Source organism: Silene latifolia, chromosome X (genome assembly GCF_048544455.1).
Source record: "Silene latifolia isolate original U9 population chromosome X, ASM4854445v1, whole genome shotgun sequence".
Classification (NCBI taxonomy): domain Eukaryota; kingdom Viridiplantae; phylum Streptophyta; class Magnoliopsida; order Caryophyllales; family Caryophyllaceae; genus Silene; species Silene latifolia.
This window is the reverse complement of record NC_133537.1, coordinates 244,047,790-244,059,550: the sequence shown is the minus strand read 5'-3', so window position 1 is coordinate 244,059,550 and position 11,761 is coordinate 244,047,790. Positions and strand designations below refer to the sequence as shown.

The following is an 11,761-nucleotide window of genomic DNA, read 5'->3' as shown; positions in this document are numbered from 1 at the left end:
ATAGGCCCTACACCCGAACCAGAAAAGAAATCCAAGTTCTGGGATGAGAATTCATATTGCGAATACCATAGAGGTAAGGGACATGATTCAGAAAAATGCCACAAACTGAAAAATGTACTTCAAGATATGAGTGAAGACGGTCGCCTACCAATACCACCTGAGGTAAGCCTAACAACACTCAGAATCCTCTTGGAATTCTAGTGATTACAAGTGAAGAATCTACCGTAGATTGTTCACACCTCATTTCTCCAGTCGAAGATGAAATTCATGCAATAGAAGGGAACTACTCTACCATTTCTCCAACCATCACTGATTTTATTGCATGGGCAAAGAGTGTGGATAGGCAAGTCATGGAACTAGAGAGCGCAGTGGCAACCCTACGTGGCCCCAACGCCACACCTAAAGAACGTGCACCACTAGTCTTCTATCAAAACACTACAATGCAAGAAGTAGTAGCCATGGTTGATGAGCTAGTCAACCAAATTATCCAATTAGAGGCTGAAATCATGAGAATGAGAGAACGTGCTACTGTCAATGGAATATGGGCCGATGATGATGAAGACGAGTATCTCACTGAACACTACTTAGTCAAAGTCAGTGAGGAAATAGTCCAAAATTGTGAAGATCAAGATGTAGACCACCTCACTCGTTCGGGACGCCCATACCAAAACACCTCTCAAAATGGTCCCATAGCGAACGGTCTAACCAATGTGGTCATACCGAATGATAATGAAGAACGCTCTACCGACCATTTGCTAAAGCAACTACAGAAGACTGATACCTGTCGAAGTAAGTATCAAAAATAATATTTATAATTTCCAAACTACTACTAGCAAGCGGTAGTAAGGGTCGATCCGCAGAGAGGTAGGGAGATAATAGTTGTTTCTATATTTCAGTCTATCGGGTAACAGTTGTGGGGGTTTTGATTTTTAGCTAATTCTAAGGCAAATGAAATAAATAAGTAAATAAAAACAAGCAATGAAAATAAATGATGAGAATCAAATAATAAAAAGGAGCTAGGATGATCGGGTCACTATAGCTACGATGGCACAAAAGTCTAGGTAGGTCTCGAAATACAGTCGTGGGTGATGGGTATGACAAGTCCTCTCGGTCCAAGTCAACTAATAGCCCCTCTCGGTCTATGCTATTAGTCCCTAGGTGTCACTAATGCTAACTTTCGTTCTTGACTAGTGATCCTAATGCCTAAATTACATTATCTTTCGATCTAGCAATTTAGCCGTCTTAAATCGTTAATCTAAGTCCTTCCCTATCTTTCGATCTACGGGTTGGTCTAAGTTAAGCATCTAACAAGTCTCCGCTAGGTCTCATTGATAGATATTGCACTTAACGAATCAAACGAAGCAAATCAGACACGAAGATGGTCGATCGACCAGCTACCCCAGTGGATCGACCAACCGACTCAGTCGATCGACCAGATAAGCCAGTCGGACGACCAAGCCCTAGTCCGAGGGTAACCTATTCTAATGCTATCTACGCTAATAGCTCGCCTACATCCTAGCAAAGGTGATTTAGCTACACATACTAACAACGATAACAACAATGAAATTCGGAATTAAAGCATAAGAATTCATAATTGAAATAATTAAACAAATAACTAACATGAATCAATAATACGACTTTGGGAATCCTAAATAGCAATTCTATACTACGAATTAAAGCAGCGAGTATTAAACGAAGGAACAAAAAAATACCGTAGGGCGAATTGAAGAGGACAAAACCAAAACCAAAGAAAACTTTATTGACGGAAAGCTAAACTAAACTAATCGATATTGAATTGTATCTTCCGAACTTAATGATAAAAACTGAATGCTTATTCTGAAAACTAAGGTTGTGTTATATAGGAATAATCCTGCGTAACCTTTATTCCTAAACCTAATCAAAACGGGCTTTGGAATTATCGATCTTTTAACTTGCGCATCAGCTCGTGGAGTGGTCGATTGACCACTGAGGTCAGTCGATCGACCACAGGCGCTGTATAGAATTGCATTCTGACGATTCCTACAGCGCGCACTGATCTTAAAACAGCTGCCATTTCTTCGTTACTTGGTCAAATCAGGCGTTCTATGCGGCGTTAGAAAGCTAAGAGGATACGCTTTCACCTCCAGTTGGAATCACTCGATTATCTACTCTAGAACTTGAGATATAGCCATATGAAGCAGGCTGTAATATCGTGAAGCATTCTGACGGTCTATAGACCATGTAGGTCAGTCTATAGACCACTGTAGCTGGCAATCCACTTCTAAAACTCTCGCAAATATGTCTTTCAGGCCTTGAAATGCACACCAAGTTCATCTCTCGAGTCACTACTCCATGTGAAATGCAATACTAAGTACTCGGGGACGGATTTGGCTCATTTTCCGCTGAAATCTTCATATTTCTGCAATATCACACAAAAAGGAAGAAATACACGAAACAAGGGAAATATTAGCATAAACTACTCAATTGAGCTCTGAAATGCGTGTGAAATGAGGTGCAAAACATCATATATTAGACACGCATCAAAGACAAAGGCTGATCTTTCAGTCTGGCAACTAGTGGCAAGCTCATTCCCACATCGCCAAGCTTTACTGCAAGCCTTGGCCAAACTAAATGTGGCACATAACTCCGCACCCGAAGACGTGGTCAACTTGGTCTTCCAAGAATCACCAAAGCTAAGTAATCCTATTACTTTCTCGGATGAGGATTTGCCACCCTTTGGTGCTAGTCATAACTTGGCTCTTTATATCACTGTCATTTGCTTAAAGAAGAATGTGCCAATGACTTTGGTAGATGATGGCTCCGCAGTCAATGTCATACACTTGAAAACGGCATACAAATTGGGCATGAAATAGTCGGATTGGACCCCTACCAACCAAGGTGTTCGCGCATATGATGGTACACGGCGAAAGGTAGTAGGACTTGTTAACCTAACCATAGCCACAGGGCCGATTGCGCGAAAGGTCAACTTCCAAATAGTGGACATTGAGGCATCCTTTAATATATTTCTGGGAAGACCCTGGATTCACGCTTCCAAAGCGGTAACATCCACACTCCACCAGAAAATCAAAATCCCACTAAATGGTAAAGTGGTGACAATCACTTCGTCGCCCATCAAGGCAGTAATCGAAAAGAAGTCAAGTAATCAAGTCCTTGCAGATCCAGTACATGAACTTAGGGGCTTCCATATCATAAATGTCATAGAAAGTGAGTTGGCACCCTTATACTTCAATCCCTACTCTAACTTAGTGATCAACCACATACTCAAGACCCAAGGATACTTCCCGAGAATGCCTTTGAATCCTATCCGAAGAAACACCTTTGCACCCTACAAAGAGGGTAACTCACAAAGAATACCCCTAGGGCTAGGGTACAAACCCACTAAAGAGGAAGTTCTCGAAATGCTCGCTCAAGTTCAAAACCGTAAGAACGTGGGAATCCAAATGCGACCCTACCTCCCTACCCTAAATGGATACTTCGTTAGGGAAGGAAGTCAAGATATCTTTCACGGATTTCCTGAGCCTTGGCACTATCTCGAAAGGAAGCTAGTCGGAATCGAGATCTTTCACGATTGCTACTTCATTCCTCCAGAAACGGTTCCTACCATCAAGACTCGTCAAGCACCTTGCTTAGACGAACAAGCTGCGAGTCTACTATTTGGAGAAGATCGATTTGTTAGAGCCGCGCAGGATGAGATCATTACCATGATACTTCAAGACGATCACTTCAACCCTACCGCGTTAATCACAGAAACCAACACCAATCAGCAGAAAGGATGGAGAAAATCGATCAAGTGGACAAACAATCAAGGAAGACTCTTCAAGCTCACCACTAGAGAAGGTTTGATGTTCAAAGGAGAACCAGAAGACGATGAATTCGAGTCAGAGTCGGAGTCAGAGTCGGAGTCAAGAGAAGTTCCTATAGAGTCTCCTCCTGTCGTCATTCCCACTCCCCTCATTTCTCCTAGCTTAGTGTCAAATAGCAACAGTAGTTCGGGAAATGTTTCAACCGCTGTCCCTTTACCGCCACTGACTACAGAGCAGATGGCTTCTTTGTTTCAACTTTTCTCATATCTTAAAAAGGATATACTCATATGAACCTCTGAGGACGCACAATTAACCTCACGAACCTCATGCATGCATGCACAATTAATAGAAGTTTGAATGTAACGTATGGATGAAATTAATCTAATTAATTATTATAAGTAAAATTATAATTTTCACAATCTTAACTTGTACCGTCTGCACTTTCCAATTCTTAACTTGTTAAGTCCTCCATTAATTTTCCACATCGATTATGTCGTAAAGTTCATCAACTTAAAGTGGTTCATATTACTCATCTGCTGATGATGATGATGATGATGAAGCATCATATGAACCTCTTGCAGGACCCCCAAGTAGATTTATGTACGCTAATCCCTTTACGTGCATCATTCACAATCTCCCGTATACAGAGGACGCGCATACTCTCGTATAGCCTTGACTGATTAACAGGTTTGATTCGGTTAGCCGGATTAAAATTGGTTCAAACTATCTACCCGGACAATGATGCACGTGATGGCTTCGGGCGGTGCACCCTCATCGAGTTTGGCGGGGGTGAGGAGCGGGAATGCTTTCGTCAGGCTCACAAACTAGAGCGGGCATTCTATAACAATGCCTCTTCGAGACTCTGGTTTGATCACGATGATCAGCGGGTAGGCCCATATTTATGAGTTGCGAATAAATGTGACTGTCGCCTACTACTTCTGATTCTGCACCGCCAAGGTCGCATTGTCGAGAAGGGGACAATGCCGTTGAAATAGGAAAATGACTGTGTGGATTCGGTATAGAGCAAGTCGTAGATCGGCCCTTCATTATCATTGGGAAGCTGATGTGACTCATATTTGAGCATATTTACTCCCCGAATTAACCTCATTCCCATGCTTTTTAGCACTTATTAGGGTCATTTCTAATCTTTAGTTTCCCATTTTGCATATTCTTTGAGGTTTTGTGTCCTTCATAGAAGAGGATTGCTAACCTTGCATTTATGGAGCAAAATGGAGCTAAATGGATCGCATCTAATGACTAAGCATCGAAGAGGAGACCGACACTAGAGGCCTAAGCAAATAAATAAAGTGAAATGGGCAATGATGAAAAGATCCTTGCACCCCAACACGATCTCCGCGGATTGTTAAGGAGCCAAACAAGAGAAGAACCCTGTGCCACGATCCGAGCGGCCTGAGCTCAGGACGAGTGTCCCAGAGGCAAGATCCGAGCGTCTCCTAGACAATACGAGTGGATCTTCTTAAAGGACCAGCCGTGCTTTAGGAGATGACGAGCGGCTCCTGGTGGGAGTTGCAGCACGATCCGCGCATGTCCCTCTGGAGGAGCAAAATTACCAAGTTTCTCTTAGGGTCTTAATTGTCATTTAAGCCCTTAGTAACCCTAATCCTTGTACTTAATTTTAGTATAAATACCCCATTGTACTACCTAGATTATCATAAACTCTTAATATCATCTCATCTTATTATAATCCTTCTCTTAATTTAGTCTTAATAAAAGTTGTAATACGCATTTCAATATTAATCACATCTTAATTTTTCCTTAATTCTCTCAATTTTTCTTAGTTTAGTTGGGTAATTAGAGGATTATTGGGGTTTATTAGAGGATTGACAACCTTCCATCAATCATCAAGATTACTTCTGTTATTCTTTGCATTATTATTTGGATCATCTCAATAGGTATAATCTCTTTTTACCCTTGTTTAATTATTGTTAATCACATCATTTATTCATCATGTTTTGCTTTGTTAGTATGATTGACAATCTTATTAGCATGTTAAACTTGATCATGAGTGAATAGTCCTTTAGCTAGTGTTAATGGGGAATTAGGGGAAACAAACATGGGGATTGATCTATGCTTAATCTAATATGTTTTCATAATTAAATTGCTTGCTTCTTGTGATTTCAACCAATGCACATGTTATGTTTGATGAAATGCGTGCCCACGAATCCTTGCATTTTTTACCCATCTCTTATCTTTTCAATGAGGCTTGTAAGACATAAACCAACTCGAGCCTTGTTAGACCATGCATGGAGTTGAATAGGAGGAGACTAAGTCGACTTGTAAGTGTTGTACAGTCTTAATCGACTCGGCTCCGGGACCTAAATCTTCCTAGGGATTGTAAGATATACACTAACTCGATCCCATCACAACAATAAGTGCTTGCTTCTAATTGAGAACATGTTTGTATGATTTATTTTCATGAATCCCCTATGAACCCATGACACCCTAGTGCCTTTAATAAATTGTTTACAAACCCCTTTATTTGCTTACTTTGTTTTCATACATCTTGTTGATTAGTTTAGATTACATCTCATCTCAACCCATAATTTGTGACACCTTAAGACATACACTACTTACAATTGAAATCCTAAATCAATACCCATCCCTTGGGATCCGACCTTTACTTACCTCTTTACTAAGAGTAGTTTGTGAAGTTAGAAATATTGTTTTGGTTGGTAGCTTTTGGCGACGAGTATAAACCGATACCAAAAATGACGCCGTGCGGTGGACGATGTTCAATTGATTTGATTTTCGTTAATTGTTAGTTGTGTCTTTATTTACCTTGGGGAAGTCAATCTCCTCAAGGTTGTTCTAATTACTTTCAAGTTGTTTAATATTTTGCATGACTAGGAGATCACAAGGTAATTTGTTACCTATTGATTTCGAGATTGAAAGGACCTTAACCAACAATAGAAGAGTTGCTAGAGGTACTTCAAGAGTTGTAGGTATTGGAGAGATTGTGGACATTCAACCAAATAACATTGAGTTTGTCAACCCTTTTGCAAGAGAAGGAGAGGATAACCCAATTCCAAACCCACCACAAAATCAACCCACAATGCCTAAATTTTCATCACATTCCGTACCAACCGAGGAGAACCTACCAAACGGTACTCCTACACCACCACATTTAACCGGTAATTTCATTGCCAAATCCGCATTCATACAATTAGTTGAGAGAAGTCAATTTGGAGGGATGCCTAGTGAAGATCCTCACGTATATATGGAGACTTTTTGTGATTATTGTGATGCAATTTCTCAAACCAGAGTTACTCAAGACCAAATCCGATGGGTATTGTTTAATTTTTCCTTGATCGGTACCGCAAAGTAATGGTTGAAGAGCCTAGACAAGGCTACCCTTGGTATTGATTCATGGAAGAAATTAGCACTTGCTTTCTACAAGAAATTCTATCCTCCAGAAAAGACAATTATGTTGAGAGCCCAAATCACCGGGTTTAAGCAAAGGGATGAGGAATCAATATATGAAGCATGAGAGAGATTTAAGGTCACTTGTCGTTCTTGTCCACACCATGGACTTAGTGAGTAGTTCCTTGTGCAACAATTTTGGAACGGCCTATATGAAGACTCACGCAATGTTCTTAATATGGGATCCAATGGGAGGTTCACCGAAGTTGATGACAATCAAACATGGGCCAAAATTGAAGAAATGGCAGTTCATAATTCCCAATATAGTCGGCCTCGAAAGGCCACTAGAGGAGGAAAGCATAAGGTAGATTCCATCACTTAATTGGGTGCTTAACTAAGTGCTCATATAGACACCATCAATTTGAAGTTTGAGAAGGCCATGGCTAAGCTTGATTAAGCTTCCAAATCACCCAAACAATATGTCAATGCTATGGTGGCATCATCCTCAATCCCAAATGGAGTATGTGAAAGTTGTGGAAACTTGGGACATGATCAAAACGAATGTAGGGGAACAAATGAATAAGTAAATGCTTTCCAAGCATACAAGAGTGGTACTCCTTATTCCAACTACTATAATGAAAACACCAAATTCCATCCAAAATCTTTCATATAAGAGCCAAAATGTTCAAAACCCTCAACCCACATACACTCCACCTCCAATGAGAAACCAAGCTCAAAGGCCCTTTTTCCACCAAAGCCAAGGTTATCAAAATCAACCTTCCAACAACCAATCAAATGACCAAAGCTTTTATGTTTAAAAAGCGGTCCTTCAAATGCAAAAGAACCAACAAGAATTCTTCACCCAAATGTAAAAAGATAGCCAAGCTAAAGAAATCACCATCAAAAAATTCTTACCCACACCAAAATGTTAGAGACTCAAATTACCCAATTAGCATCTTCTAGCTCCCAAAGACAAAAGGGGCAATTACCTCCTCAAGGTAACCCGCCCATAAGACATGAGACGGTTAGTGCTATCCATTTGAGGAGTGGTACAAGATATGAAGGGCCGAAGAGGCCAATTGATGAAGATACTGTGCATGCTAGTGGCAAGCAAGGAGTTATGGAGAACTCTAAGGAGGTAGATCCTACTACCAATGAAATTTCAAAGAAGAAGAATGAAGAGAAGGCTAAGGAAAAAGAGCCTATTGTGATTAGACTTCCATTCCCAAGTCGTCAAGCTAAGCCTAAGCTTGATGAGCAACTTGGAAAGTTCATGTAAATTGTGAAGAACTTAGAAGTCTCAATCCCATTTACGAAATTGATCAATCATGTTCCGGCTTATGCAAAGTACATGAAAGATATTTTTACCAAGAAGAAATCCATCCGAAAGTTGGAGACTATTTCCCTTACCAAAGTGAGTAGTGCTATTCTTCAAGGGAGTTCCTCTCCAAAGCTCAAAGATCCGGGAAGTTTTTCTATCCCATGTACCATTGGAATCACTAAAATCAACAAAGCATTATGTGACCTTGGAGCAAGTGTAAGTGTCATGCCATACTCGGTGTTTTAGCAGGATTTTCCCTAGAAGGATCCGGCCTGATTATTGAGTAATTAGAGTATCTAGTTCAATAAGTTTAGAATAATAATATGAGTAAATAACGAGGAAGAATTAAGTATAGAGAATATTGTTTGTATTACTTTGATAAACTGGGTACAAACTTGTGTGTAACTGAATATTCAGGAAAGAGTGAGAGATAAATCGTAAATTATTGATGAATAATGAATGTCTTTACAATTGTTAGATTATGCTATTTATAGTTCTACAGATGCTAACGTTACATTCAACCTCAACGTTCCCCTTGCTTGTTGGAGTTGTTAGCTGGAAAACAGGGCACATTCCCTATTAACACGGTTGACTCATTCTTCTTTAACAAACCGTCCTTCCTTTCCTCTTGCACGTTCAGATATACTAAGATTATGTGCTCCTTGTAGTTGGACTTGGTCTTCCATGAGAGTAGGACGTGGTTATTTGTTCATATAACTGTATTTCTTGTTTATCAATTTAATCCAGCCTACCTGAGTGTCCTGCCAGGCTATTCTGCGCTTATCATCAGGCTTTTCTTCTAGGATTTAGTAGCTTGCTTATCTTGTGGTACTCTTCATCTGCCAGATAGTAGTTAGATTTGTCCGGTCTCTGGTTGCCTCAATCAGCCTAGTAAGGTCAGGCCAAGTTAGAGTCAGACCAGGCTAAATTGGGCCTAACAATTGCCCCTTAACATTTTACCCGTGCTGGATCAGGCCAGGGGTGAGATGTCAATTTTACCGGGTTAAACAATAAAAGGAGTTATATTTACTCAATGACTCTTAGACTTTAGTGACCGTTAATCACTGCAATGGCTAACTGTATGATGTCATGCTGACAGTTTTGTGTTTTCTAGGGTTTTTGCACCGTTACTCTTCTTTTATAAATACGGTAATTGTGATGAGTTTATTTTTCACCAAAATTCTTCCACTTTTCTTGCTTAAATCTTCTCTAAAATTCTTCCCTATTTCCCAGGAATTCCAGTTTGCTAAGTATAATTTCTCATTAATTTATCACGATAAATAAAACAACAAAGGATATGGGAGCCAAAAAGCGTCATGCTTCCCAGAAAGCTGCTGCTGAGCCTGAACCCACAGACGTCCATAAGGAGGAGGTGCTTGAAATTGATACTCCTGCTCGTCCTATAGCTTTTAAATATCAAGATTCTATTTTTTCTGCTCTTCAATCTCTGGATCCTTATTTCCCTGAAGAAAACCTATTGAAAACGAGCTATGATAGGGTTTTAAGGGAGAAAAAATTAATTCCTGATTCGGCTGAGGTTTGGATTCCTGAGTTTTGTCCAGTCAGAGCTAATTGGGTGTCACCTGGTTGGTTCTATATTTATGAATGGGCGTTCAAAGCGGGTTATAAGTTACCTTTTACTCCTTTAATGATTGATACTATTCGTGCCATGGAAGTATCACCTTTCCAAATCATGCCAATGGTTTGGAAACTTGTCCACTCTATTGAAAATTTATGTGCTAAACATAAACTTGTAATTACTATTAATGATATCAAGGCAGTATATCATCTGAAAAATCCTTCTACCGGTCGTTTCAATTTGAGAATTAAGTCGAAAATGTCTCCATTAATTACTAACCTGGACTCTGGAGATGATAAAAGTCGGGCAAAGACTTTCTGTTTATCCTGATGAAAGTCCGGGGTCGAACTTTGATTATCGAGATATCCTCCTTTGGAGAGTGGTAGGTTTCCTGTACTCTTAATTTGCAATTTATATTATACGAAATTAGGATATTTAAGTTTTACCTGTGCATTTTTGGTGTTGTTTGTAGCTCCTGATTGGAACTTCGACCCTCTTGACGAGGAGGCTACTTCAAGGATAGAGGCTTTTCTTTCTATTCCTGAGGAAGAGAGGGCTTGGCCTGCTAGTCTGGGTAAGGATTTATTGCCCCGGTATATGAAGACTAAGCTGAGTGTGGTTAAAGTACCCAAAGGCAAGCCTAGCTCCACTGCTCTTTCCTGTACGTCTTCTATATGTCTTTGTGTTGATTGTTGTCTTCTTGTTGCTTACCTTCTGATTTTTATGTGTATTTTTTATATATTCAGTATACATGTCTTCTGCTAGGTCGGCCAGCTTTACTGCAAAAGACTTCAAATCTGGGGTTGCTAGGATTGCTGAACAGTCCAAGAGCCAGGAGGCTAGTGGGGGCGACAAGACGCTTGACGTTTTGGTTTCTGATGTCTAGCCTCCCCAGGAACCGCCCAGGCTAGTATCACCAGAGGTCGTTCAGACTTCCAAAAGGAGGAGGGAAGCTGTTATTCCTGAAGAAGAAGGGAGAGAGAAAGAGCCTATTAAGGCTCAGCCAATCAGAAGTGTGTCTGCTTGGATGGACGATATGGATGCTGCCCGGGCGCAGATAGATGATTTCTCTACTAGTATGAGCAGCCAGCTTTTATCTGACAATAACTTTGAGTCTTCTACTAAAGTGGTTTCTATCTTGTCTTCTCTTGTGACAAGGGCTGCTGCCCTCGCTTCTCAAGCTAAGGAGGTTAGTTGCAAAGAGACTTTTCAATTATTATGTGTTCTTTATGTTGCTTTATGTTTGGCTGATTGACTCTCTTTTGTTTTTCTGTAGGGATTGGACGCTGGGTTGATTACTGCTTGTCAGCTCAGGGATGCCCAGGCTAGGATTTCTGGCTTGGAGGATAAATTAGATAAAGTTAACCGTGAGCTGCACACATCCAGGGGTAATGAGGTAGTACTTCAATCTCGGTGGGTCGAGAGAGACATCCAGGGTCTGCTTTGGTTTGTGAGGTGGCTGCAAAAACACCGAGAAAGTTGTCGGGCAAGAGTTGGAGGTCGAGGAAGAGTCAAGACTGTCAAGGAAGAGTTGGCTGCCGAGAAGCAGGCAATGCAGGACCAGCTGAGGAAAAATGAGGAGCTTGGTGCTGAAAAGGAGCTAGTGGAGGCGCGGCTTCCGATCTTTCTCAAGTATTCTTTGGGAAAGGCCGGGTTGATGCTATGAGGGATCCGGAA

General features: G+C 40.6%; 1 non-coding gene across 1 annotated transcript; it reads right to left on the bottom strand.

The window, feature by feature from the left end:
* Window positions 1–7,248: 7,248 nt before the first annotated feature.
* Window positions 7,249–7,355, bottom strand: LOC141625475 (small nucleolar RNA R71). The gene has a single exon (XR_012535254.1). It is a non-coding gene; the product is annotated as a small nucleolar RNA R71 (small nucleolar RNA).
* Between the last annotated feature and the right edge of the window lie 4,406 nt (window positions 7,356–11,761).